General features: G+C 45.9%; 1 long non-coding RNA gene across 1 annotated transcript; it reads left to right on the plus strand.

The window, feature by feature from the left end:
• The first annotated feature begins 1,165 nt into the window (after positions 1 to 1,165).
• LOC139041232 (uncharacterized) lies at positions 1,166 to 10,591 on the plus strand. Its single transcript, XR_011496061.1, has 3 exons — positions 1,166 to 1,419; positions 2,084 to 2,477; positions 5,318 to 10,591. It is a non-coding gene; the product is annotated as an uncharacterized lncRNA (long non-coding RNA).
• The last annotated feature ends 16,143 nt before the right edge of the window (positions 10,592 to 26,734 follow it).

Here is a 26,734-nt window from a genome sequence, read left to right on the forward strand (position 1 = left end):
CCTGGGTGAGAGACAAGAGCATCTAGACCCCACCAGGGAAGCACATGGGGCCAGCCAGGCTCCCTGCACATGCTGCGCTCTCCTGCCCCATCTCCTCCGATCTCCTGCCTCACCTCCTCCCTCAATTGAGCGCTGAGGCTCATTCTCCTGGACACCGCCTCTCAGTGCCTCAGGTGCCCGCCTCCCACATGCCAGGGAGCTCATCCCCCACCGTGCGCCTCCACATTTCCAGTCAGGTGTCCAGACTGTTTCTCCTTTCCTGAGCACGTGGGGAGCCCATGTGTGCTTGTCCATGGCCCTGGGCAGATGGCAGTGTGCCTGTCCTAGGGGAAAAGGCAGCTTGGCCTTGAACTGCTGAGACACTCTCCATCACCCAAGCCTGACTTGGGTCTTCTTAATCTCGGGTGCTCCTTAAGAGTGGTGACTAAGCCTCTCTGAGAATGGGGCTCCCAGAGCCATAGTTCCTTCCACTGGGGCTGGTTGAGTGAGTCTCACAGCATCTCTGCCCATCATGAACTGGAATGAGGGGATCTTCCCTCCACAACGAAGGAGCAGCTGGCTCAAGAGGAAAGCTAGAAGTAGACCCATTTTGCAGATTTGAAAAACCAGGCAGAGAGTTGATCATAAAGTCCCAGGCTGCTGTTGCATCAAGAAGCCTGTGTCTCTAGACTGTTACTTTCTCCTGAGTCGTGGAATGGCTGGGGGACGTAGTGAGGGGGTGGGTAAGTCTGGGCAGCCCTGGAAATACGGAGCTATCAGGCTTCTTCCTGGGTGAAATGTAAAAGAGGGCATTGCCCTCTTAGATCCCGTCAGTCAGAGTCAGCATTGAGGACAAAGTCTGCTACCTTCCTTAAGCAGGTTTTTAAATTTTCTCTTTTCAAAGTGGCCTCCACTCGTTCTGTGTTCCTGGTTTTCTACTTCACGGGTTTCATTATTGCGTGAACTGAAAGCGCCCGGAGTGTCCATTGCTGGCCCTGGAGCCTGAAGGCAGGAAGGAGGGTGCTGGCAGAGAGCAGCCTGCCTGGGCTGGGCTCACTGTGACAGCTGGGCCACATGCCTGCCATTCCCCCCTGCACGCTCATCCTCTCAATATAGGGTGCTGCTGGTGCACCCAGGCAGGGGCCTCTGGCTCCAGGGCGGCTGCCTGGCTGCTTTAGGGCCAGGCCAGAGGGGCCAGGCCAGGGCAGGTGTCGGCTTTCTTCCTCTCCTTGCATGGCCAGGGCCTGCAGCCTGCGTTCTGATTTGTGCGTATTATTAGGTCCCTGGGACTCCTGAAGCCGTGGGGGAGCCTCAGAGGGTGGGGCCCAATCCTGTCTGTGGTGGGAATTTATCCCTGAGCCTGAACTTTGTTGGGGGTCCTCCAGCCTGGCTGAGAGCAGGCCACTGCCTGCTCCAGGCAAAACGAAGAAGGTACCTCAGGTACTTTTAGTGCCTTTTTCTTGCAGTCCCCCCAACTGCCCCTGAGCCCACAAGTGGGCCGGCCTTGCTCAGCTCCCCCTTCCTACACCCCTCTCCCCCGACCCAGTGGCTCATTTATGTTCTATAAATTAACCGAGTTCACGGCTGAGGGGCTTAATTGCTTTCTCTCAGTGGTAACATATGGGTATGTTTACTAGGGTGGTTAATGCCCCAACTCTGCAAGGAGAGTTAATTTTGGAAGTTGGGACCACACTGCTCTGGAGGCATGGGTGGAGGCCCCATTCAGGGCACAGAGCCCTGCCTGGCCCCCAGGGCAGGGCTCTGTACAACTGAGCTCTGGGGAGGGGAGTACACGTCCCCTTCTCTTTCTGCCCCAGCCCCAATGCTCTTTGACAAAGACTGGCGAAGGAGAGAGGCTGTGCAGCTTTGCCACAGAGGTGATGGGAAGTGACAGGTATCTTTAGGCAATTGGAGAAGAGGATGTGGGCCCTTCACTTGCTGTGTTCAGCCAGAGACAGCAAGCCTGCCTTCTGCCTCTGGGGCCTCAGAGCCAAGGCCAGGCCTAGTGAGCAGGTCTGGTTTGATTTTATTATTATTATTTTATTATTATTACATTTTACTGGCAAAGAACTTTATTAACCTTTGTTTCAAATTTTATTCCCAGGCTTCTTCAGCTTAATGAGCTGACAAGAATGAATTTTGTCTAAGGAGAAACTGAAAAGGGCTGCAGTGTCCAAGGGGCTTGGGCATAAAAATATTAGAGATCTAGATTTTACCAGACCTGTGAACAGAATTCCTTTTTTGAGGAAGATCAGCCATGAGCTAACCTCTGCTGCCAATCCTCCTGTTTTTGCTGAGGAGATTAGCCCTGAGCTAACATCATGCCCACCTTCCTCTACTTTATATGTAGGACGCCTGCCCCAGCATGGCTTGATGAGTGGTGCCATGTCCGCACCCGGGATCTGAACCAGCCAATTCTGAGCCACCAAAGTGGAACGCACGAACGTAACCATTGCGACACGAGGCCGGCCCAAACAGACTTTTATAAAGCAGTCAAGGTATAAAATAGCTGTTCCCAGTAGCTTCAAGTTTTATCTTTCTTCAGAAGTTGACTCAATTCAGTTTCCCTTATTCCTGGAAGCCTCATCAAAATTCTCAAGACCTGGCATTGATCAGCATCGTCTTCACTGAGTCTGAACACACTATGAAGAGCTGACCTGGAGGCCGATGCCTGAGAGGCCGCAGGGGAATCCACATCTGTGGGAGGGAACGGCGAGATGTGCACACTGCGATGACCCTTTCCTACCTGGGATACATGATGTGATGCCATGTCTTTCTTAACAGCCAGCTTTCCCCAAAGCAGCCCCCCAGCGGGTCCATCTCATTTGCTTTCATGCTCTCACAATCCTTGGTGTCCCCACCTTCTCCCAAGTGGTGCCCCCTTCAGCCCCCTCCAGGCTGGGGCATCCTGGATCTGCTGATCTTGCTCTGGGAGAGTCCCTCCTGTGACCTGGTGCTCCCCTCTTGAGACCTTCTGCACCTGTAAAACAAGGACAGAATAGTCATTTCCAGGGCCCCTCTTTGCCCTGGAGCTCTGAAATCCTGCTTCAGTCACTGTTCATAGCTCTGGGACTCAGTGGGCTCCTGGATGCCATCTTGGCCTGTGGCCATCCTGGTGGATCCTCACTGGCCCCACCCCACCCTCAGCCCGGAGAGAAGTTCTGTGACTCCTGCCTTGCAGTGCCCCGGCCTCTAGAGCGAGTTAATTCAGGGTCTTTCTCGCATGCAGGGCCGTTCCTCTGTACTGTCCAGCTGAGGGACTCCAGTCTCAGGCCAGTCTGTGTACTGTGAAAAAAAGTCAGTTGTGAAAATCTGTTCCCTCTTCCCATGGATTGGGCAGGGGACAGTAAGTAGGAGAGGCTAAATTCCTCAGCATAAGCCCTACCCAGGAATCCAGCTGGGAGGGGAGGAGGGAGGAGGAGAGGGGGCAGAGGGAGAAACTCTGCATGGTGGAAGTGGCCCAGGCACTGCTTTTAAAGATGAGACCTCTGGGGGCCGGCCCGGTGGTGCAGCAGTTAAGTTTGCAGGTTCTGCTTCTCAGCGGGCTGGGGTTCACCGGTTTGGATCCTGGGTGCGGACATGGCACTGCTTGGCAAGCCATGCTGTGGTAGGCATCCCACATATAAAGTAGAGGAAGACAGGCACAGATGTTAGCTCAGGGCCAGTCTTTCTCAGCAAAAAGACGAGGATTGGCAGTAGTTAGCTCTGGGCTAATCTTCCTTAAAAAAAAAAAAAAAAGATGAGACCTCTGATGCTCAGCTTAGAAAACGTCTTGTGTGAATGGGTTTGTTTGCTTTTGTTTTGGGGAGTTTTTTTGCTGAGAATCCAGGCAGGGCTGAGGCCAGCCTTGGTTGATATGGTGCAGGCCAGGGCCAGCAAGCCGAGCTGAGAGGTAAAGTGGTGAGAATGCGCGCTGGAGCCGGACAGCCACGCAGATTAGACGTGATAATAATGATCACATCAGGAGGAGGAGTTTGTATTTGTGCTGCGCTTGGAATAGTGCCGAGTGGGGTGAGTGTGATGTGTGTGTTTGTTGAATGCATTAGGGTGTATTGTTTAAAAACTCAATTAGAGTTTTTTAAAAAATAAGCATTATTTTGAAAAAATTTTAGATTTATAGGAAAGTTGCAATGGGAACACAGAGTTTACCTGTACCCCACCCCCAGAGCCCCTGTTGTTAACATCTGACGCTACCCTGGTACAGTTGTCACGCTGAGGAACCAGCCCTGGTGCATTACTATTAACAAAGCCCCAGGCTCTATTTGGGTTTCAGTCATTTTCCCACTAACGCCCTCCTCTGTTCCTGGCTCCACTCAGGTATCACATTGCTTTCAGTTGTCGTGTTTTCTTAGTCTCCTCTGGTCTGTGACAGTTTCTCAGTCTTTTGTTGTTTTTCACAACCTTCGCAGTTTTGAGGAGTACTGGTCAGGTATTTTGTAGCAGTTCCTTCAATTGGGATTTTTCTGATGTTTTTCTCCTGATTACACTGGGGTGATTGGGTTTTGGAAAGAATACTAAAGAAGCTCTTCCCATCACATCATACGGGGGGACACAGGAGATCTGCATGACACTCCTGGTGACATTAACCCTCATCATGTGGCTAAGGGGATGTCTGCCAGATTTCTCCACTCTAAGTCACTATTTTTCGCTCTGCCTACAATGTTCTTTGGAGCCAAGGTTTAGAGCTTGGAGGAGCGGGGATTGGGCTCCAGGTCCTGGCGCGGGGAGTGTCTCCATGTACTGCTTGGAATCTCTTGTAAGGATGAACTGCCCCTTCTCACTCATTTATTTACTTATTCAATCATAATTTACTTCAGTGTGGATTTATATACATGTATTTTATACTTTGGGTTATAATCCAATGCTGTGTTTATTTATTTATTTATTATTGTTTTTTGAGGAAGATTAGCCCTGAACTAACTACTGTCAGTCCTCCTCTTTTTGCTGAGGAAGACTGGCCCTGAGCTAACATCGTGCCCATCTTCCTCTACTTTATACGTGGGATGCCTACCACAGCATGGCTTGCCAAGTGGTGCCATGTCTGCACCCAGGATCCGAACCGGTGAACCCTGGGCCGCCGAGAAGCGGAATGTGCACACCTAACCGCTGCACCACCGGGCCTGCCCCAATGCTATGTTTTTTATTTTGTTGCTTGAATCGTTCTGGCTTTAGCCATTAGAAGCTCTTTTGGGTTGTGTGAGATAATAGAAAAAATATATATATATGCCTCCAGTTCCTGGCACAAGGCTCCTAAAACCCTGGTCATTTGCTGTCTGATAAGTGCACTAGGAGCATCTCTTGTTCTAATATTGTTCTTTGACCTCTGTTCTTGATGCAGAGCTCCTGAAACCCTGCTAATTTCCTGGGCGACAGGAGAAGACCTCTTTTGTTCTAATGAGGTGGCTCTGGGGGGCGCTCCTGGATGAGAGCTGGTCACCGGAAAGACCAGGCTTAGAATTTTCTGCCCCGCACCCTATTCTCCTGAGAAGGGAGAAAGGCTGAAAATGGAGTTAATGATCAGTCATGTCTATATGATGAAACCTCCATAAAAATCCCAAAAGTATGGAGTTCAGAGAGCTTCCAGATTGGCGAATACATTCATATACTGAGAGGATGACACACCCCCAACTCCGTGGGGACAGAAGCTCCTGTGCTCAGGACCCTCCCAGACCTCCCCCTGTATATCTCTTCATCTGGCTGTTCATCTGTAGCCTTTATCATATCCTTTAATAAACCGGTAAATATAAGTGTTACTCTGAGTTCTGTGAGCTGCTCTAGCAAATTACTTGAACCCGAGGAGGGGGTATTTGGATCCTTCCATCTATAGCTGGTCGGTCAGAAGCGCAGGTGATACCCTGGGCTTGTGATTGGCATCTGAAGTTGGGGGGATCGTGCGGGGAGCAGTCTTTTTTTTTCTCCCCAAATCCCCCCAGTATATAGTTGTATATTTTAGTTGTGGGTCCTTCTAGTTGTGGCATGTGGGACACCGCCTCACCATGGCCTGATGAGTGATGCCATATCCGCGCCTAGGATCTGAATCGGCGAAAACCTGGGCCGCCGCAGCAGAGCGCGTGAACTTAACCACTCAGCCGTATGGCTGGCCCCCTGGGAGCAGTCTTGTGGGACTGAGTCCTGAATCTGTGGAACCTGATGCTATCTCCAGGTAGATAGTGTTCAAATTGAGTTAAATGTAGGACACCCTGCTGGTGTCACAGAGAATTGCTTGTTGTGGGGAAACACCTCCACACCTTTGGTGACCAGAAATGTCAGAAGAGAAGTGTTCTGTGTGAATAGTACAGGAGAGAAACATGGTAGGGAAGAATTGGGTTTTTCCCAACACAGGAGGTAGGCAGAACTGAGTTTTTCCTGAGCAGGTTGGTTCCTGTGTTCCTTTGACATGCTCTAATACTTTCGTTTATCAAGCACTTCCTTCTTTCTTGTGTGTATGCTCCAGGCTGGTGTTGAATTTTCCCTGCTCTAGAGTCAACCATTTCTCCAAGGAGCCCTGGTCCCTTTTATCAGAGAATGATATTTAGAAACCAAGATCTAGACACTGGGTGTGCTCTTTGCTACTGGGGTGTTGTTGCTTCTCGGCTCCTTGCAGCAGAGCTAGGAAATAATCGTGTGTATATTAACCGGTGTATATACATATCTATAACTGTTTCTGTATCTATACATCAGCATATATATTAGGTTAAACATGAGTTCATACTGAGATCTCTGACTCTATTCCAATACAACAGAGTTTTGTTGGATACATTTTTAATTGACCCATAAATCAAACTAATCTGGTAGTTGACTAGCACAGAGAAAAATATGAACATGAAAACATAAGAATCTTCATTCCCGAGGTGAGGGGGGAGGATATTGGATTTCCCACAAGGAGGAATGAAGGCCCAAGCTCATCTTCTCTCAACCCTAGGAGACCACGTGACCCTAGCTGACATCTAGGTTACAGAGAAGACATTTGATTACTCTGCGTTTCCACTTTTCACCCAGTTGTCTGCCATCATATAGTTACCAATAGAGACAGACTCAAATGGCACCTCCTCACATAAAGGAAAAAAAAATGCTCCCTCATTCCAGGGCCAGCTCGGCTAAGGTGGGAAGGCAGTGCTGTCTGGGCAGTTGGCCTTGGTCTTCTGGGGCATCTCTCTCTCATCTCTGGGCACTGCCCTTTCCTCCTTACTATGCCTGCGTGGCCTTTAGATGCTAACCCCTGACTCAGCGCCTCCGGCAGAGTTTCCTTGCTCTGAATTTCTGGGTGCCCAGGCTGGGTTGTTAGAGCCTTTGGGGCCCCCTTTCCTGAGCAGGGAAGTGCCTACAAGGTAGGAAACCTGGTCTTTGCTCCTGCGGGAAAAGGCCAGTCCAGCCCCCGACAGCACAATCCTGCCTCAGCAATGGAGCTCCCCCCGCCCTCACTCTGAAGTGGCCGGTGCTTTACCACGGCGGGTGAGCGCTGCCTTCACCCTTGGGGCAGATGGCAGTGGCTAGCCGGCAGCCACCACGGCCTGTCTGAGGGGACTCTGTGGAGGGTGGTGGGAGCACGCCTGCAGCAGGAGCTCAGCTCCCTTCACCTGCTCCTCGTCCTCTGCAGGGGCACAAAAGGGCTGCACTGCCTGAGCTTTAGCTCTCCCTCTTTAAGTCAGGGCAGAGGACACATCTGAGGGACACGTGGAGCTCACAGATCCTGGAAGTATTTGATTAAAGGGAAAGGAATCTTGGCTTGAAGCACCAAGAGTCTAAGAGACAAGACAGTTATGAAACAGAGAAAGATGCTGAGACTTTGCCTTCTGCTTTAGATCTTTTACAGGTGGGCCCTGGAGGAGGGCACGCCAGGCGTAGTGCTCAGTGTGTGCTGATCCTACAGGGAACTTGATGCTCTCTGGAGAGAGAAGTAGGATTGAAATCTAAGGCACATAAGGCAAGAAACAGGCACTTATTGGGCACTCACTGTGCACCTAGCACTCTGCTGGACACTAGGGGAGAAAGCAAGGGAAGAGGAGGCATCTCTCCTGTACTGAAGAGCCCATCATCTCCTAGAGAAAGTAAGATGCACAGGAAACCACACCGGGAGTATAGGTCCTGGCCTGTGACACCTCTGTGGGCCCACCAGTCATGACTGGGGCTTCCCTGAGGCAGTAGGAGCAGGCAGGGCATGGTGTTTGGGAGCAGACCCCAAGTCTGACAGACATGAACCCTTCCCAGATGTGTGATGTTAGGAGTTCACTTCCCTCCTCCAAACCTCCACTTCCCTGTCCATAAACTGAGAAGAATACTGGCAAGAATATTGTGAGGATCCACGCGATGATGTCTGCACAGCCTCAGCTGGATGTGAGGTGTACACCAACCATTTAGTTACTGGTAGTAGCTATTGCAGTTATTTAAAAGGGAGGGCCAAGTCCAAGGCCAACTGCCCTGGCTGCTCTGCTCTTGCATGCTCTTAGGGCATCTTCCAGAGTGAGTGGTCATGCTCAGAGGGGCGGGAGATGCCGCAAGGCACTGCCCTGCCCAGCTCCGACAGGCATCCTCTCCATAAGAACATGTGCACGAGCCTGCGCCCTTCTGCTCTTGCCTCAAATTGGAAGAGGCCAGGCAAACTAGGCTCCTTATCTGTCCGCTTGGAAGCAGAAAGGGCTACAATGGCTCAGTGGAGAGAATAGCAGCCTCCATAAATTAGTCCACGCTCTAATCCCCAGAACCTCTGACCCTCCGATCTTATGCAGCAGAGGAGATTTGGCAGATGTGACCAAGGTAAGCCCCTTGAGATGCGGAAGTTATCGTGGATCAGTGGGGTGGACCCAATGGAATCACAAGAGTCCTTATAAGACAGAGACAGGGGGTCAGAGTCAGAGAAGGAGATGTGACATTGGGAGCAGAGGTGGGAGTGACACAATTGAGAAGGGAACCATAAGCCAAGGAATGCAGGCAGCCTCTAGGGAAATGGACTCTCCCACAGAGCCTCTGGAAGGAACGCAGCCTGCCAATACCTTGATTTGAGATCCATTTCAGACTTCTGACATTGAGAAATGTAAGAAGGTAAGTTTGTGTTGTTTAAGCCACTAAGTCTGTGGTAATTTGTTACAGCAGTGATAAGAAACTAATACAAGTATCTTACGAAAAATGACCCTTTCTGGGGCTAACTTCTTTCTTCTTGGCGTGACTGAATTTTGTACAGAAGCAATAGAGACCATGCTGTAAAGGGGGCTTGTTTTTCTTTTGATCTGTATTACAAACATACTACCCCAGGGTATTGAACACTGATGCCTGTGCCAAGTTCCCACCCCTCCACATCAAAAGTGAATTTCTTATCTGCATCAACCGTCCTCGGATGGAAGCAAGCTTGCTTTTCTTTAGTCGAGGTTCTTGCTGACTGCTTCTTGGAAAGTAATAATTATCTGCCTTTGCTGTTTAGAGCATCTTCCTTTCCTGAACATCAGGTGACAACAATATCCTGTAGATAGATCTTCTGCAGCCTGAAGACTTATTTTCACACATTACTTTTCCTTTCTAAATAACAAAGTGTCTCGAGGGAAAGGCAGCTTCCCAGAGCTGGGCGTGCAGGACCGGGACATTTCTGTGGGTACGCGTCTGTGAGAGAGTGGGTGCCACGTGTTCTGACCCTCTCCGGAAATGGACTGACTAAACTCTCCATGAGATTGAGGAAGCCTTAAAAACAACAACGAACCCACTCTATGCTTTGTGCATTGTAGCTGGTCTAAGATTAAACCAAAAATATGTCTCTTCAGGTAAGGCTCCTCTGCCAGCATGACTCTCCACAAACAGAAGTCCTTGGTCATGTCACAGATGAGGCCAGTGAGAAAACAAGCAGAGCCTAAGTCCTGCATCCTGCAGTTCATGCTGATCCGGAACGGCACTTTAGAGTTCATAAAGACGCCCTTGCACATATATCATCTTAGACCTACTCTCACTTCACAAATAAGAGCTACTTTTTTGTCTTTCTTGAGAGCTTGAGAGATGGCAGGCACTGTGCTGGCTCCTTACCTGGTGTAGTGCTTGGGAGCTCAAGCTTGGAAGCCAAACTGCCCAGGTTTGATTGCTGGCATCCTCCTCTTCCCTGCTGAATGGCCTTGCCCAAAATGCTTAAGCGCTCTGTGTCTCAGTTTCCTCCTCCGTGGGAAAGAATAACAGTATTTACCCTCGGGGATTGCCATGAGGGTGACAAGAGCTGATGTCTGTAAGGGTCTTAGAATGCTGCCTGCACATTAGAGGCCCTCATCGCATCCCTTTGAGGCAGGTATTTGTCCTGAACCCATGTCAGCTGTATCCCTCGCCTCACCTTGGGGCGTAGAACTCGAACTGGATAACTTGTGTCACGTGACTCCTTGATTGATGGGTCCACTGATTTTCAACAACAGTGCCTAGTCAATGGAAGAAAGAATAGGCTTCTCAACAAACGGTGCTGGGACAACTGGATAGCCACACGCAAAAGAATGAAGTTGGACCCCTAACACAATACACTAAAATCAACTCAAAGTTAATCATAAGTCTAAATGTAAGACCTAAAATTATAAACCTCTTAGAAGAAACAGAACAGCAAATCTTGTTGTCCTTGGATTAGGCATTAATCTCTTGGTTGATGCTAAAAGCACAAGCCACAAAAGCAATAGATAAATTGGACTTCATCAAAATTAAAAACTTTTTTCCCCCAAGTTCTCTGTCTTCTTTCTTTTTTTTTAATTCAGGTACGGTTGACTTATAACATTATGCTAGTTTCAGGTATATAGCATAGTGATTCAATATTTGTATACATTGCAAAATGATTACCACAAAAAGTCTATCTAGTTAACATCCATCACCACAGATATTTACAATTATTTTTCTTGTGATAAGAGCCTTTAAGATCTACTCTCTTAGCAACTTTCAAATATACAATAGAGTATTATTAACTATAGTCACCATGCTGTACATTGCATCCCCAGGACTTATTTATTTTATAACCGGAAGTTTGCACCTTTCGACCCCTTCACCAATTTGCCCCACCCTCTACCTGCCACCCCCACCCCCAAGCAACCAGCAATCTGTTCTCTGTATCTATGAGTTCCATTTTTTCTTTTTAGAGTCTATATTTAAGAGAGATCATACAGTATTTGTCTTTCTCTGTCTGACATTTCATTTAGCATAATGCCCCCAAGGTCCATCCATGTGGTCACAAATGGCAAAATTTCCTTCTTTTTTATAGCTGAATAATATTCCATTATATGTATATAATACATATACATATATATATTCCATTGTGTATATATATATGTATATACACACACACACATATATATGAAAACGACTGTGGTTCCGTAAGATTAGTACTATATAGCCTACATGTGTAGCAGGCTATACCATCTAGGTTTGTGTAAGTACACTCTATGATGCTCGCACAACCATGAGATCACCTAACAACACACTTCTCAGAACATATCCCCTTTGTTAATTGACACATGACTGTGTGTGTGTAGATATATATGTGTGTGTGTACATATATATTTTTTTATATCATATTTTCTTTATTCATTCATCCATTTATGGACACTTAGGTTGCTTCCATGTCTTGCCTGTTGTAAATAATGCTGCAATGAACATGGGGATGCACGTTCAAGTTACTGTTTTTGTTTTCTTCAGATAAATACCCAGACTTGGAATGGCTGAATCATATGGTATTTCTAGTTTTAATTTTTTGAAGCACCCCATACTGTTTTCCATAGTGGTTGCACAAATTTGTAGTCCCACCAACAGTGCACAAGGCTTCCTTTGCTCCGCATCCTGTCCAATACTTGTTATTTCTTGTCTTTTTGGTAATAGGTGTGAGGTGGTATCTCACTGTGGTTTTTGATTTGCATTTCCCTGATGATTAGTCATGTTGAGCATTTGTCACGTGCCTATTGGCTATCTGTATGTCTTCTTTGGAAAAATGTCTGCTTAAATCCTCTGCTCATTTTTTAATTGAATTTATTTTCTTGCCATTGAGTTGTATGAGTTTTTTCTGTATTTTGCTTATTAACTCCTTGTCAGATATATGATTTGCAAATATTTTTTCCCATTCAGTAGATTGCCTTTTCCTTTTATTGATGGTTTCCTTTGCTGTGCAGAGGCTTTTTAATTTGTTGTAGATCCATTTGTTGATTTTTGCTTTTGTCGCCTTTGCTTTTGATGTCAAATCCAAAAAATCATCACCAAGGTCGATGTCAAGGAGCTTACCACCTACGTTTTCTTCTAGAAGTTTTGTGGTTTCAGTCTTACATTCAAGTCTTTAATCCATTTTGAGTTAATTTTTGTGTATGCTGTACGATAGCGGTCCGGTTTCATTCTCTTGCAGGTGGCTGTCCAGTTTTCCCAACACCATTTATTGAAGTGACTTTCCTTTCTCCATTGTATGTTCTTGCTACTTTGTTTTAAATTAATTGACCATATGTATGTGGGTTTATTTCTGGGATCTCTGTTCTTTTCCATTGATCTATGTATCTGTTTTTATGCCTATATCATACTATTTTGATTGCTATAGCTTTGTAATACAGTTTGAAATCAGGGAGCATGATGCCTCCAGCTTTGTTCTTCTTTCTCAAGATTACTTTGGCTATCTGGAGTCTTTTATGGTTCCATACAAGTTTTAGGATTGTTTGTTCTATTTTTGTGAAAAATGTCATTGGAATTTTGATAGAGATTGCACTGAATCTGTAGACTGGTTTGGGTAGTATGGACATTTTAACAATATTAACTCTTCTAATCCATGGACATGGAAAATCTTTCCATTTATTTGTGTCTTTTTCAATTTCTTCATCAATGTCTTATAGTTTTTAGTGTACAGGACTTTTACCTCCTTGGTTAAATTTATTCCTTAGTATTTGATTGTTTCTGGTGCAATTGGAAATGGGGTTGTTTTCTCTTTTTTTATTATTTTTAAATTTTAAAAAATTTTTAAATTTTTCACTGAGGAAGATTCGCCCTGAGCTAACTCCGTTGCCGACCCTCCTCTCTTTGATTCTTTGATTGAGGAAGATTTGCCCTGAGCTAACATCTAAGCCAATCTCCCTCTACTTTATATGTGGGTTGCCACCACAGTATGGCTGACGAGTGGTATAGGTCTGTGCCTGGGCTCTGAACCTGCAAACCTGGTCAGCTGAAGCAGAGTGCTGCAAACTTAACCACTAGGCCATGGGGCTGGCACCAAGATTGTTTTCTTAATTTCTCTTTCTCATAGGTTGTTCTTAGTGTGTTGTAATGAAAAACTCAAATTTTTCCTTCCTATGTGGGGAAAAACCCAGTTCTTCCCTACAGTGTGTTTCTTCCCTGTAGGTCTTCTTATTACTCACACAGAATGCTTCACTTCTGACACTTCTGGTCACCAAATGTAAGGAGGTTTTTCCCTACACCAAGAAATTCTCTGAGACACCAGCTGAGTGTCCTACAATTTAACTCAATTCTAACACTATCTACCAGAGGATAGTGTCAGATCCCACAGGTAAAGGGCTCAGATTGACAAGACTGCTCCCACCTTACTTCAGATGCCAGTCACAAGTATTAGGTCCTCAGGCGACCCACAACTTCTGTCCAATTTGGCTGCAAATCACTGGTTCCAACAAGACCCTCCTCAGGTTCAATTAATTTGCTAGAGTGGCTCACAGAACTCAAGGGAACAGTTACTCACACTTACCAGTCTGTTAAAGGACATGATAAAGCATGCAGATGAACAGCCAGATGAAGAGTTACACAGGGTGCTGTACTCAAACAAATACTGGTACATGAGTGTTCCGAGAAGCACTATTCATAATGGTCAAAAAGTGAAAATATCCCAAATGTCCATCAACAGATAAATGCATAAACAAAACGTAGTCTATCCATACAGTGGAATATTATTCAGCCATAAAAATGAATGGAGCACTGATACACGCTATAATGTAGATGAACCTTGAAAACCTTATACTAAATGAAAGAAGGCAGGCACAAAAGGTCACGTATTTTATGATTTTATTTATATGAAATATACAGAATAAATAAATCCATAGAAACAGAAAGCAGATAGGCGGTTGCCAGGAGCTAGAGGTGGTGGAGTAATGGGGAGTAGCTGCTTAATGGGTATGGGGTTTTATTTTGGAGTGATGATAATGTTTTGGAACTAGGAAGACATGGTGGTTGCACAGCATTGTGAATGTACTAAATGTGACTGTACTGTTCACTTTAAATGGTTAATTTCATGTTCTGTCAATTTCACCTTAATAAGAAAAATTAGGATAGTGATTATCCTTGGGGGATATAGAGACTGAAGGAGAACTCTGAGGGTCTTCCGGGTTGCTGGTACTGTTTGTTTATCAGGCTGTGGAATATACAACTGTGTTCAGCATGTGAAAACTCATTGAACTGTACTCTGAGGATCTGGCACTTTGCTGGATGTATATTATAAATCCATAAAAAGTTAAAATGGAACCAAATGCCCAAGGCAGTGCCTGAAGCATAAGAGGGGCTAACAGCGCCATCTCCACCACCGTCCTCCACACTCCCTCTCCAGGTGCCCCCTCCCTTGCCTTATTGCTTTCAGAAGTACAATTTGGAGAGGGAAGAGAACATATCTCAGTCTTCTCACGAATAGCGGATTTAATGTTAAGAGAGTTCCATTGCTCACACTGGAGACCTTACGAATCAGGGTTTAATCCTTAAAGACTGCTCAACTGCCAAATCCTAATGAAGAGTGCAATAGGTAATATGGTCATGTATCACTTAACGAAGGGCACACATTCTGAGAAACGCATCATCAAGCCATTTAGTCACTGTGTGAACATCAGAGAGTGCACTTACACACACCCAAATGGTATAGCCTACTACACACCTAGGCTACATGGAACTAATCTTATGGGACCACTGTCATGTATGTGGTCCACTGTTGACCAAAATGTCATTATGTGGCTCATGACTGTATACTGAGGGAATATTCTCTGAGAAAACAGATGGCAAGGAAAATGGGCATGAGTGTTTAATATTTGAAAGATTCTTTCTGCCCTTGGCTATTAAACACCATGCTAAGTAGTATAAAATGCCCTCTTAAATCATTTTCATGGAAGTTTTTTTTTTTTAAAGATTGGCACCTGAGCTAACATCTGCTGCATACCTTCTTTCTTTTTTTCCCTTCTTCTTCTCCCCAAAACCCCCCAATACATAGTTGTATATTCTAGTTGTGAGTGCGTCTAGTTGTGCTATGCGGACGCCACTTCAGCATGGCCTGATGAGCGGTGCCATGTCCGCACCCAGGATCCAAACCGGCGAAACCCTAGGCCGCCGAAGCAGAGAGCGCGAACTTAATCACTTGGCCACAGGGCTGGCCCCTATTTTCATGGAAGTTTTAAAAGAATTTTCTGCAGTGTCAGGTTGTGAAGATGGGCTCGTGCAACATCCTGTCCAGGGTGGGAGGCACAGAGATCCTTCCCATCGTCACGGTTGTGTGAGGAGCCATGGTGGCCCTAGAGCCCAAGGAGGACCTCTGTGTGGATTGGTACTGCAGCTCCTCACATCAAGGACTCCAAAAAGGAGCTCTGGGTACCACAGGCATCCCAGATCTCAGACAGAAAGTGCATGTGGAGGATGCACCTCGCTGGATGGCCCCTTCCCCTTGCTCACCGTGTCCTGGCCACTGAGGTCTTTTCCAGACCCTCAAATATGCCAATCTCTTTCTTGCCTTAAGGCCTTTGCACATGCTGTTCTTCCTGCCCACGGGCCCAACCTCCCCAGCGTCTGGGAGAAAGCAGTAGAAGCATCTCTTTGCAGAGATGTTGTTTTAAGGGGACTCGAGATTTGTTTTAATCACTTATGGTAGAACAATCAGACTTGGAAATGATTGTCACAAAGAAAGACGTTTTTTATACTTACAGTTCTCTAGAAATAGGAGGCATGCCAAGCTATGCAGAGCCACATGGGAAAGTGCCAGATTTGGTCAGAAGGCAGAGGGAACAAGGGGAAATTGTGGGCAAGAACCTATGTTATGGTTTCTGTGGGAAGGAAAGGGTGAGGCAGGATAAGCAGACTCCAGGTTGGCTGGTTCGAATCCTTTCAAGGGACTTTGGGCATTGGGGCTGTCCCCAGTTGTCAGCCATGGAGTGATTAGAGGAGGTGGTAGTGATCCGAGTGGGAGAGCCAGATAGAGGTGGTGGTGGGGGCTCTGGGTTGGTTGGCGTGCATTTGAAAAGCACACTCCTGGGGCAAGTTGTTTGTTCTCTCTAGGCGTTAGCTAACCCTGGGAGGATCAGGCCCTCGAGGGTCAGCAAGGCCCCAGATGTCAAAACATCAGATTATGGAAAATAAAAGGCATGGTTACTACAGAAGCCTTCCCAGAAACAATAATGTTTATTGTATTTTCTATCTCTCCTCTAGTTCTATCTGTTTCCTTTGCTGGAATGCCAGCTCTGGGGGAAGGGGCCATGTCTGTTTTCTTTACCCATGTATCCCTAGTGTCTAGAACTTAGGCGATGCCCAGTAAATAGTGAATTAATGAATAAGTGAATGAAATTACGTTTGCTTTAGCAAACTCTGAAATTTTAAGATCTACCCCACTAGTGCCCTAATTGTGCTTAAGTGTGCAATTCTTTTTTTAAGTTGGACACAATGTCTCAGTTGCTGACAGTTCTGAAATGAAGTGTGTTCTTCCTCTGTTGTCCTGACCTGCTTGCTGTCAGATCTCCCAAACACTTTGACAAGTGTTCGCATCCGTGACGTCAGCAATACAGTGCTGCCTAGAGGGAAAAGTGTGGGATGAAGTAGGCTGCGCACCTATAGCCCATGTCCTATTTTCTTACCAACTCTTTTTTTTTCAATTGGAATTTCTTGCTTTGAAAATGACAGGAGACCGGGAAGGTTGCACTTTTACTGAAAGGATGTGTCGTCTCCAGATGAATTTTTTTCTAGACTAAGTCTCTACCAGGCAATGATATTTGTGCTAATTCCTGTAGAATTAACTCCCTGACCACATCGTTTTCCAAATTGGTCTAATGTGCAGCTGGCAGGTCCCCAAACATGGACGAGTTCCCTTTGGCTGTGGAGCCAAGTAAGTGACTTCTGGGGCTAGAAGAAAATGAAGACTCAAGATAGGTAGGCTGCCAACCCCTAGCTGCATAAAAAGAGAAGAAAAGAACAAAAAAAAGTGAAGAGAAAAGGTGGGTGGAGATGTGTGGGGCCAGCAGGGGACTGAGTGGGCCCCCTCCCAACACTGAGTATGATTACTTGCTTCTTTAGAAATTTTGTGGGTGAAAAAAGGCATTAATTATTGAATTCATTTGTATTTCTTTGTTTAGTAGTGAAGTTGAACTTGAATTTTTGTGGAGTATGTGTGGATTATGCTTACTGGCCAAATTTTTCCTCTTTTGACTGGCCTATTCATATCCTTTGCCCATTTATTGAACAGCACATGCATCTTTCTTGTTTGTTTGTAAGGACTCTGCATTTCAACTTCTGGGTTGGTTTATACGTTGCCGTCATTTTTATGGCTCCTCACTGAGAGCAGCTTCTTTCTGCACAGCAAAGTGGGGATGGATTTGAAGTGATTTACGCACTATCAGTTAGCACGTCTATGGTTGGAGACTAGTTTTGAATTTCACACTGGTAAGAAAAACTCTTGTCACTGGGGGTGATAAACTTCCTTCCCTAAGTATCTCCCATTGAAAAGGGCTGAAGGTACTTCACGACTTCAACAGCTCTACAACACCCTTGTTGGATGGCTGCAGACAGGGAAAAAGCAGGCAGTCAGAGCCCTGGGTGATGGGGAGAACAGTGAGGGGGACTTGACTGCAGGACAGAGGCCTCCTAACCTGCAGGGAGATCTTGGCAAGAATGTGAATTCTCCTTTGATATCAGCATTAAAAGGATTTTTTGGACAACATGTCTTCTCAGACAAGGGAAACAATAGAAAGAGTAAACAAATGGGACTTCATCAGACTAAAGAGCTTCTTCAAGGCAAGGGAAAACAGGATTGAAACAAAAAACCAACCCACTAATTGGGTAAAAATATTTGCAAGTCATATATCCAACAATGGATTAATCTCCATAATATGTAAAGAACTCACACAACTCAACAACAAAAAATCAAACAACCTGATCAAAAAATGGGCAGGAGACATGAACAGACATTTCTCCAAAGAAGATATACTGATGGCCAATAGGCACATGAAAAGATGTTCATCACTGATCATCAGGGAAATCCAAATCAAAACTACACTAAAATATCATCTTACATACTAATTTGGCAAAAATAACTGAAACAAAAAGTAACAAATGTTGGAGAGGTTGTGGAGAAAAAGGAACCCTCATACACTGCTGGTGGGAATGCAACCTGGGCAGCCACTATGGAAAACAGTACGGAGATTTTTCAAAAAATTAAAAATAGGGATACCATAAGACCCAGCTATCCCAAAGAACTTGAAATCAGCCATTCCAAAAGACCCATGCACCCTACATTCATTGCAGCATTATTTACAATAGCCAAGACGTGGAAGCAACCTAACTGCCCATCAACTGATGATTGGATAAAGAAGATATGGTATATATATATATATATATATACACACACACACACACACACACACACACAATGGAATACTACTCAGCCATAAAAAGGAATAAAATCGTCTCATTCACAACAACGTGGATGGACCTTGAGGGAATTATGTTAAGTAAAATAAGCCAGATAGAGAAAGGCAAACTCTGTATGACTCCACTCCTAGGTGGAATTTAAACATGTAGACAAAGAGAACAGTTTAGTGGCTACCAGGGGAAAGGGGGGTGGGGGGTGGGCACAAAGGGTGAAGGGGTGTACCTACAATACGACTGACAAACAATAATGTACAACTGAAATTTCACAAGGTTGTAAGCTATCATAATCTCAATAAAAATTTAAAAAAAGAAAGAATGTGAGTCTCTCTTTGCCTCTGTGACCTCATCTAAAAAGTGAAGGAAGATATTTGTGGGGTCACGTTACAAGTGTACAGAGGCCACCTGTGGGGAGAGGCGGGAATGAAGAGTAGATGGAAAGGGAACTTTTACTTTTTCCTCCATCTGATTCTGCTTGAGCTTTGAGAACCTCCTTGTTTTCATGAATTTCCCCAACATTTTATTATGAAACACACCAAGCATAGAGAACATTGCAAAGATTGCACATGAGCACCTGTATACTCGCCACCTAAAGTCCACTGCCGACATTTGACTGCACTCGCTTTACCGCCCGTCCACTCATCCAGCCATCCCACTACCCACCCTTCAATCTACCTGAGTTTGGGATGCATTTCAAAGTAAGCTGCAAAGAGATATTCATAGAATATTCTTGTAATTACTTTTTTAATCTGTTCGTAGAGAAATGTCTAAATTAAGTGATCCTAAGGTTATATCTAGCTTCAAAGATTACCACATGGCACTCTTTCCAAAATGTCTCTGTCTAACAAAAAGATTTCAGGCCCCTCACTGAGGACTGTATTTTCCCTTAATTTCTTTGGCATGAGTAATATGTTGTAGTGCAAGAGCCTGTCGGTAGGGTTTTTTATTGTAATACAAGTGCCCGACATCAAGCTTTTGATTGCCGAGGTGTCACTTCAAAGACATCCATCTGGAATAAACACATTGCCTGCTAACAACTAGACAGAGAGCCAGGCTGCCTCACCTGTGAAGTTCCCTTTTTTGGAAAGCTCTAGTTGACCTAGATAACTGACCATTTGACAGCTTGCTTTTCCCTTCCCGTGCTTTAGTTCCCACTCTTATGTTTTAAATTCACTAATAAAGAGCAAACCCGTGAAACCCTATGCTCCCTACCCTTGACCAGAATAAAGACAGAACCCCAGGTCTGCTCTCTCTTTCTCTCTCTCTCTCTCCCCCCAAGATCTCACTATGTGGCCCGAGGTGTGCTGTGTATCCTCCAAGACCTGTACATAATAACCGTTTTTTTCAAAGTTCCCTGATGGTTGTTGCTGAGGGCATCTTGCAATCATAAGAAGAACCACAAGGGACGTTCCAGCCGCAATGTCAGTTCTGAAAGGGGCAACGGCTGCAGGATCACAGAAGGACCAGGTCAGCACCCACCTCAGGCATTTCTAGCCAATAGCATCTCTATCAGTAGGCTGAGACTGGCACAAAACATATGTATTTTGTTGAAAAATGAGAAAGCAGAGGTAAAAAGAAAAATGTAAAAATCTCCCAGAGATCCAATTTTGCTGTGTTTAGTTTTTTTCCGGTACAAATATATATAAGTAGTTAAACAAATGGCATCACACTTTGCAACGTTGTCAGAGATAACTGAGAAGAGTGTGGAGGGATCTCATCTACCACACTGCCTGTGAAACTTGCTTCTCACAGCAGCTGTCGAGGTCAGCATGATTACCACCTCCGTGTTCTCGATGAGGAGACTGAGAAATATGTCCAGCGTCACATGGCAAGTAAGTGGTAGAGCTGAGACTGGAATTCCCGCCGGGCTGGATGCAAAGCACATACACTTAGCTATTATATTTATTTCCAGTCAAAGGAAATGAGCATTCCTGTACCAAGAAATGGATGAATGTTTTTGGATTATGAAGATTGTTTTCAGTTCTAAAATTAGTGTTTAGAGGCATTTAGTTACATAGAGAAGGAGATATGTTAGAGGTTTGGTAGCAAGTACGAAGAAAATAGCCCAACTGGCTAAAGCAAAGGTGGAGAGGGGCGTCTGGTATTAGGATGTGGGAGATACAGCCAGGCCTTGGCACCTCTCCCTCTTGCTTGCTGTCCTTCTCCTTGAATGTCTGCTTTGTTCTTCCCTTCCCGCAGGTGGCTTTCTCTGCTCGCCTGGCCTACCACAGAGAACAGACACCCTTCAGCTCCAAATTTACACTTACAGGTCCAGCCATAGGCAAAAGCTCAGATTCTCTCTCAGTTCTACCTGACAATTCCAGGAATAAAAAAGTTGGATTGGCCCAGCTCGAATCAAGGTTCCATCTCTGGCTCAGTAAGCGACGGCTGGAAAAAGGGGTGCCCCATCATTAATGAGGCCAATGGGCATTATCTGTCACTGATAGAGGGAGGGCAAGGAGGGGAAAGTTCCCACAGAAGAGGATCACTGGCTCATGGGTGGGCAGATACCCTACAGATACCCCTTAAAACAACTGGTGGAACAGAAATTCTAGCAGTCCAAAAGCCACTCAACTCCACATCCTGCCTGCCCCATCCACTGCAGGAGACCTCTTCATTTGCAGGGAAGGACGAATGGGACACACAGAGTCTCAGGGGACGCACAGATATTGAAACAAGGACAGACTTTAGTGTGCTTTGGGGCATGAGATGTGTCATGAGACGAAGGGTTTGAAGGGCTTGGTTTGGCTCCTGTATCTGTCTGCTTGGGCTACTGTAGCAAAGTACGACTGACTGGGTAGCTTAAACAACAGAAATTTATCCTCTCACAGTTATGGAAGCTAAAAGTCCACGATCAAGGTGCCAGCGGGGTTGGTTCCCTCTGAGGGCTGTGAGGGAAGGATCTGCTCCAGGCCTCCCTCCTTAGCCAGTAGACGGCCATCTTCATTTTCACATGGCATTCTCCCTGTGTTGTGTCTGTCTCTAAATTCCCTTCTTATAAGGACACCAGCCATATTGGATTAGGGCCCACCCCGATGACCTTGTTTTAAACTCAATTACCTCTTTAAAAACCTGATCTCCAAATAAAGTCCTATTCTGAGGTACTGGAGGTTAGGACTTCAGCGTATGAATTTTAGATGGACGCAATTCAACCCGTACAGTTCCTCTCTTGGTCTCCCTCCCAGCTGAGTGGAGGCACTGGGGCCAGTTGGCTTGATGGGAGGGTGGACTCCACATCAGCGTCACCCTCAGAGTGAGCTCAGAAACTGCTCTTCACTGTTCCATGGTGCGACCCAAAGCCATCACTGTCTCTGTTGTGGAAGGGACAAAATAGATGTTTCAATAACTGTTTGTTTAATGGATGAATGAAAAAGGCAAGGACTGCTCAGAGGCTGCAGGATAGGAAGGGCAGGGACTACAATCAAAGCGAGTCTTCTCAGCAAAACAGGATCAAGTTCACAACCCAAAAAGGTTTCTCTCTTCTCAGAGTGGTGGGAAAACAGGCTGAGCATGAGCTCTTCTAAATGCGTGTGTGTGTGTGTGTGTGTGCAAGCGTGTGTGTGCAGGTGTGTGTGTGGCCCTTTTGCTCTGAGTCCTTTATGAGACTCCAGTACCCTCATTATTCTTACTCAGAAATCAGTTGCTTGCAAATAAAAGCCTTGACTTTGGATACTGTGTCTCTGGTCTGGGTTTCAGGACCCTGGCTTAGGAGTCAAAGCCAAGGATACTCTGTTCTCTAAGCTCCCTCTCGGAAGCAATAAGCCTCAGCCTCCTTAATGAAGAAAGAGTCACAGGGTGGAAAGGAAGTACCAAGAATAATGTTACTGCAAGATATTCCTCTGCTTCATAAGATCAACAGATGTAATGATTCATGTGTCTCAGAGGGTGTTCAGGGAATCAGAAAAAAGCTCAAAGAAATGAAATTAAGCAACCTTGGCACTACTTTGTCTCAACTTCTTTACTGTGAAATGACATTTGTCATTTCTGTCACTTTTCCTTATGGCCCTAGGAACTGCCTGATTGAACAGAAGAAAACAAGACCTCTTAGGATGCTACTGATCTTGCTCACATCTTTGAAGGGCCTGAAATGACCTTCTAAGGAGAGAGACAGATCAAAATGCAAACACAATGCATCACGTGGGACCCCTAGGAGAGGCCCCCATCAATGTGTGTGCAGACCATTTTTCACAGCCAGGGAGAAAAATGCTTTGTACTTTCATACAATATAAAAATAATACAATCACTCTGTCAAGTTTTGGTCTCCAAAGAACAAAATCTTGAGCATTTCCTCTAAGTCTAGACTCAGCAGAAACAACTTCATCCCTGGCTTTTTCAGGGTTGATGTCTGAGGACATAACACGTGTGGATGATAAGCATGTGAGAAGTTGATGCTTTTCCACCATGAAAAGGCAGAGGTAAACATGGTAATCTTGTGGGTTTTTTTTTTTAACATTAGCTGCTTGGATTTTTTATTGGCTGAGCTAGTTTTACTGAAGTCTGGTTTCCTTGCCCCTTTTTGCACGTTAACTTTTGTTTTCCCTTTTGAAATACTTTTTGCCTCTGAAACTTGCATTGACAGATATAATAAATTAATTTGATTTCACAGTTTGAAAAAGCCATATACACATGTCACTTTTTGTAGAGCCACACAGAACATCTAAGAGGCCCAGAGCCCTGGTGGCTGCTTTGTCACGGCTCCATTTCAGGGCTAGCACCCTCCTTCCCCATCAAACTGTCCTCAGGGTCCTTGTCCACTCAGGCCCACCGGACAGAGAGGGCCTCATCAGAAGCATGGAAACACCATGGGTCTGTGCCACTTGGCCTATGTGTATTCCTTTCAATCGACAGTTCTCAGCTTAATCTCCTTACAGGAGTGTCTAACCTTGAGACTGCAGGTGGGCAAGAAGTGTTGTTGTGGGTCCTGGAGGACTTTGGTGACTTTCAAACTAAGTCTTCATCACCTAGGGTCATTTGTAGGACATGCATGTATTTAGAAGAAAATTTGGGATTCATGGCCTGATCCCTGGGCCAGCCATAATGTATTTGAAGCCACCTCTGCACAGAAAATTCAGGGCTGTGGTCACTACAACTGTCTGTCTGATTTCCATCTGGGGTCCTGAAACCCCTGAGGCTGCCTTCACTAAAGGAAGCTGTACCAGGAGGCGTCTTAGCTCTGACGGGGAGCCCTCACGTCAATGTGTCTCTGGTTCAATGTCAAAGCCCTGAGGTTCCATGGGCAACTTCACACGTGCCCATGGTCATCTGGCAGTTGTCTTCGTTATGCCTGTATTACACCTTAATTGAAGAAGCAGTGGTGAGGGTTTGCTAGCAGAGCACCTGCCACGTCCATTGTTGAGCCTCAGTGAGAGAAGCTGAGTGCTGAATTCCCCACATATGGACCCGTCCACTGAGGAGAAAGGGTGACAGTTGTGCAAGACTTGGGAAGGTGTGGGCGCAGGTGCCTCTCCAGTGGAGTGCACTGCTGCGCACGTGGGCCGGGGCTGCTGGGTGGAGGGGTTTTGGTAGTCATCTGTGTTTTAAGTCTGTCGACACCCTTCTTTCTTCCTGGGGACTGGCCCTTGATGCTGCCCTGCACTATCAATCACATTGTTGTGCATGGGCTCCCTGCCACTCCCCCAGCAAAAAAACTGGGACTGGGCACGTGACCCAGGCTGACCTAAGCTGGGAACAGCAGTTGCTCCTGGATGAGCCCGTGAGCCAAACCGTCCAGTGAAGGTCCTTGCCCAGACTGGTCTATGGAGTTCAGCAAGGGGGACTCGCTTCTGCTGGGCCTGGGCATGCCCAACTAGGGGGGCTGTGCAGCAGTGGCCTCCCCGCCCCGGGAGGGCCCTAGGAGAGGGAGAGACATGGGGGTTTGAATTGCGTGTAAAGACCCAGCCATGCCTGAATTCATTCCTACTATTTGAGTCTACAAATTCCCTCCCACCTTTGTTTGTTTGGCTTGAGCTAGTTGGATTTGTGTTTCTGTCACTTTCAAGTAAAATAGTCCTGGCTTAGAGTCCCTTATATCGAGTCAGTTACCCTAGTGGTTAAAGACACAGATTTAGGGTCAGACTGCTTAATTTATGATCTTCGTTCCACCTCTCCAAATGCGAGACTCAGGGCAAGGCGCTAACGCTCCCACGTCTGTTTCCTTGGCTGTAAGACAGGCCAGCACCTCCCTAGGAGAGTCTGTTGGTCATGCCTAAGTGACAATGAGTAAGTTAAGCGTCCAACATCCCTTGATTACTGTGACTGAGTCCTTTTAAGGCCTCCAAACTGTTGGATGCTCCAAACAAAAGCTTTTGTTTGGAAAGAATGTTCTTATCTTTGAAGCAGCTTTAAGTGTTAACTGTATAAATCTGAAGGCCTCTACTTACTTACAGGGAAACTTATCCAGAGAAAAAGACCATTCCCATTTCTCCAGACAGCTCTTTAAGAAGGAAATCCTCCTCGTCCTAAACTTTCTGCTAAATTCCAAGGTAGAGTTATTTTAAATTAAGTGTGTGATAAATAAATCCTTAGTGAGGCGGGGACGGAACCATAGGACGTCACCCTCACGGTCCAGCCACAGCGCCTCTTTGCTGAGCTGCAGGACATGCGCTGTGGCGTCCATGATGGCTTCTTATACAATTACACTAGGCTTTCATTCACAGTGTGCAAATCCTTGTGGGAGGCTGCAGTGTTTTCTTTGTTTATTCATACACTATCTTGTTCCAGAAAGGATTTCTGATAGCTTATATAAGATTATAAAATAAAAACAAATAAGTGAAGAAATTGGAGAATAGAGAGTTGGAAAGCAAATTTAAGAGTGAGATGGGTTAGACAGGCAGGTATAAAGTGAACCATAAATTTAACTCTGAGCTTTCTGACAGCTTATGGAAAGAGGGAAATACAAGCAGGGGTACGATAACCATGTCTTTGTATTCTGAAGCTTGGATATCTTGGGACCATGATGGCCCTGTGAAGACAGCCCCAGCTAATTCCTAGAGATGGTAAACCACTCACCCTCAAGCATCTTTCACAAACAAACCAACCACTCCCAAACCCACACCCCAACCACCTCCTCCACGGGGCTCTCACACTCCAAGCCACCCTCCCCCTATTCACCCAGGGCCAGGTATCAGACAACTAGGGACAGCCCCTGTGCCCAGGGCCCACTGAGGTTATTCACACTTGCCAATCCCAAACCTACTTACCCTGTCTGCCTGCGCCTTTCCCACAGAAAGCACAGGAAAGGCGCGCGGCTGCATCCCCACCACCCCCCTGCCTCCTAACTGTGCTGGTGCTTCCCTGCAGGGCCTGTGGGATGGCCCCATTTCTCGGGATCTGTGAGTTTACAAAACTTCGTCCTTCATGACAGATCTTTCCATGTCTGTGTGTCTTACCATACCTGAGTAAAACCAACCCCTGGTACGTTCTACAACAGCGATTCCTGGCATCCAGTGAGGAAAACAAGCCAGTTGCTCAGAAGCACAATTATTCACAAAAGTGAGGCAGAGGTCATTCCTCCCATGACCCTCTTAAAGAAGATGTTGTGTCACAGAGTAAGCAAGGTCTTCCAGGGCAAATCCATGGTGGAATGGCTAGTCCTGGGCCAGGATGCTTTCCACGGCCAGTGACCGAAAGCTGAAGGAGGGTTAAACACCACGTTCGGAGGCAGCACGGCTCCACGAATCTACGGCTCCAGGGGAGCTTGGTTTCTTTGTGATTTTGGGGTTTTTCTGCCTCACCTCTGAGCACTTTCTGAGACTCAGTAGATCTGTTTATCTTAACGTTGTAGGAAAACATTTTGAAAAGTTAACTAATCATTTTTATTCTTGGTATTCCTTTCTAGCCCATGGCCCTGCTTTCCAACATTAGAGGACAAGTTCAGAGCCAAAAAATGGAGTCATATTCTTAGCCTTGACTCTAAATAAAATAGGTTTGTGAAAACCACAGCAGAGATAACGTCTTGAAAGCTAAGGATTTCAATTGGCAAAAGCCTGGCTTTTGGTGAGGATCAAAAGGCTAAGAAATAAAGAGCGAAGTGTATGCAGTTTACCTGTGAATTGATGCGGGGTCGGCAAGCCGAAGAGTCAAAAGAAAGATTTCTTGGACTCTCAAGGTCTGGCAGTAGTGCTCTTTTATTTAGAGAATAGTGTGGAATAGCATGGGGACAGGACCCATGGGCAGT

This window comes from Equus asinus, chromosome 2, assembly GCF_041296235.1.
Source record: "Equus asinus isolate D_3611 breed Donkey chromosome 2, EquAss-T2T_v2, whole genome shotgun sequence".
Taxonomy (NCBI): domain Eukaryota; kingdom Metazoa; phylum Chordata; class Mammalia; order Perissodactyla; family Equidae; genus Equus; species Equus asinus.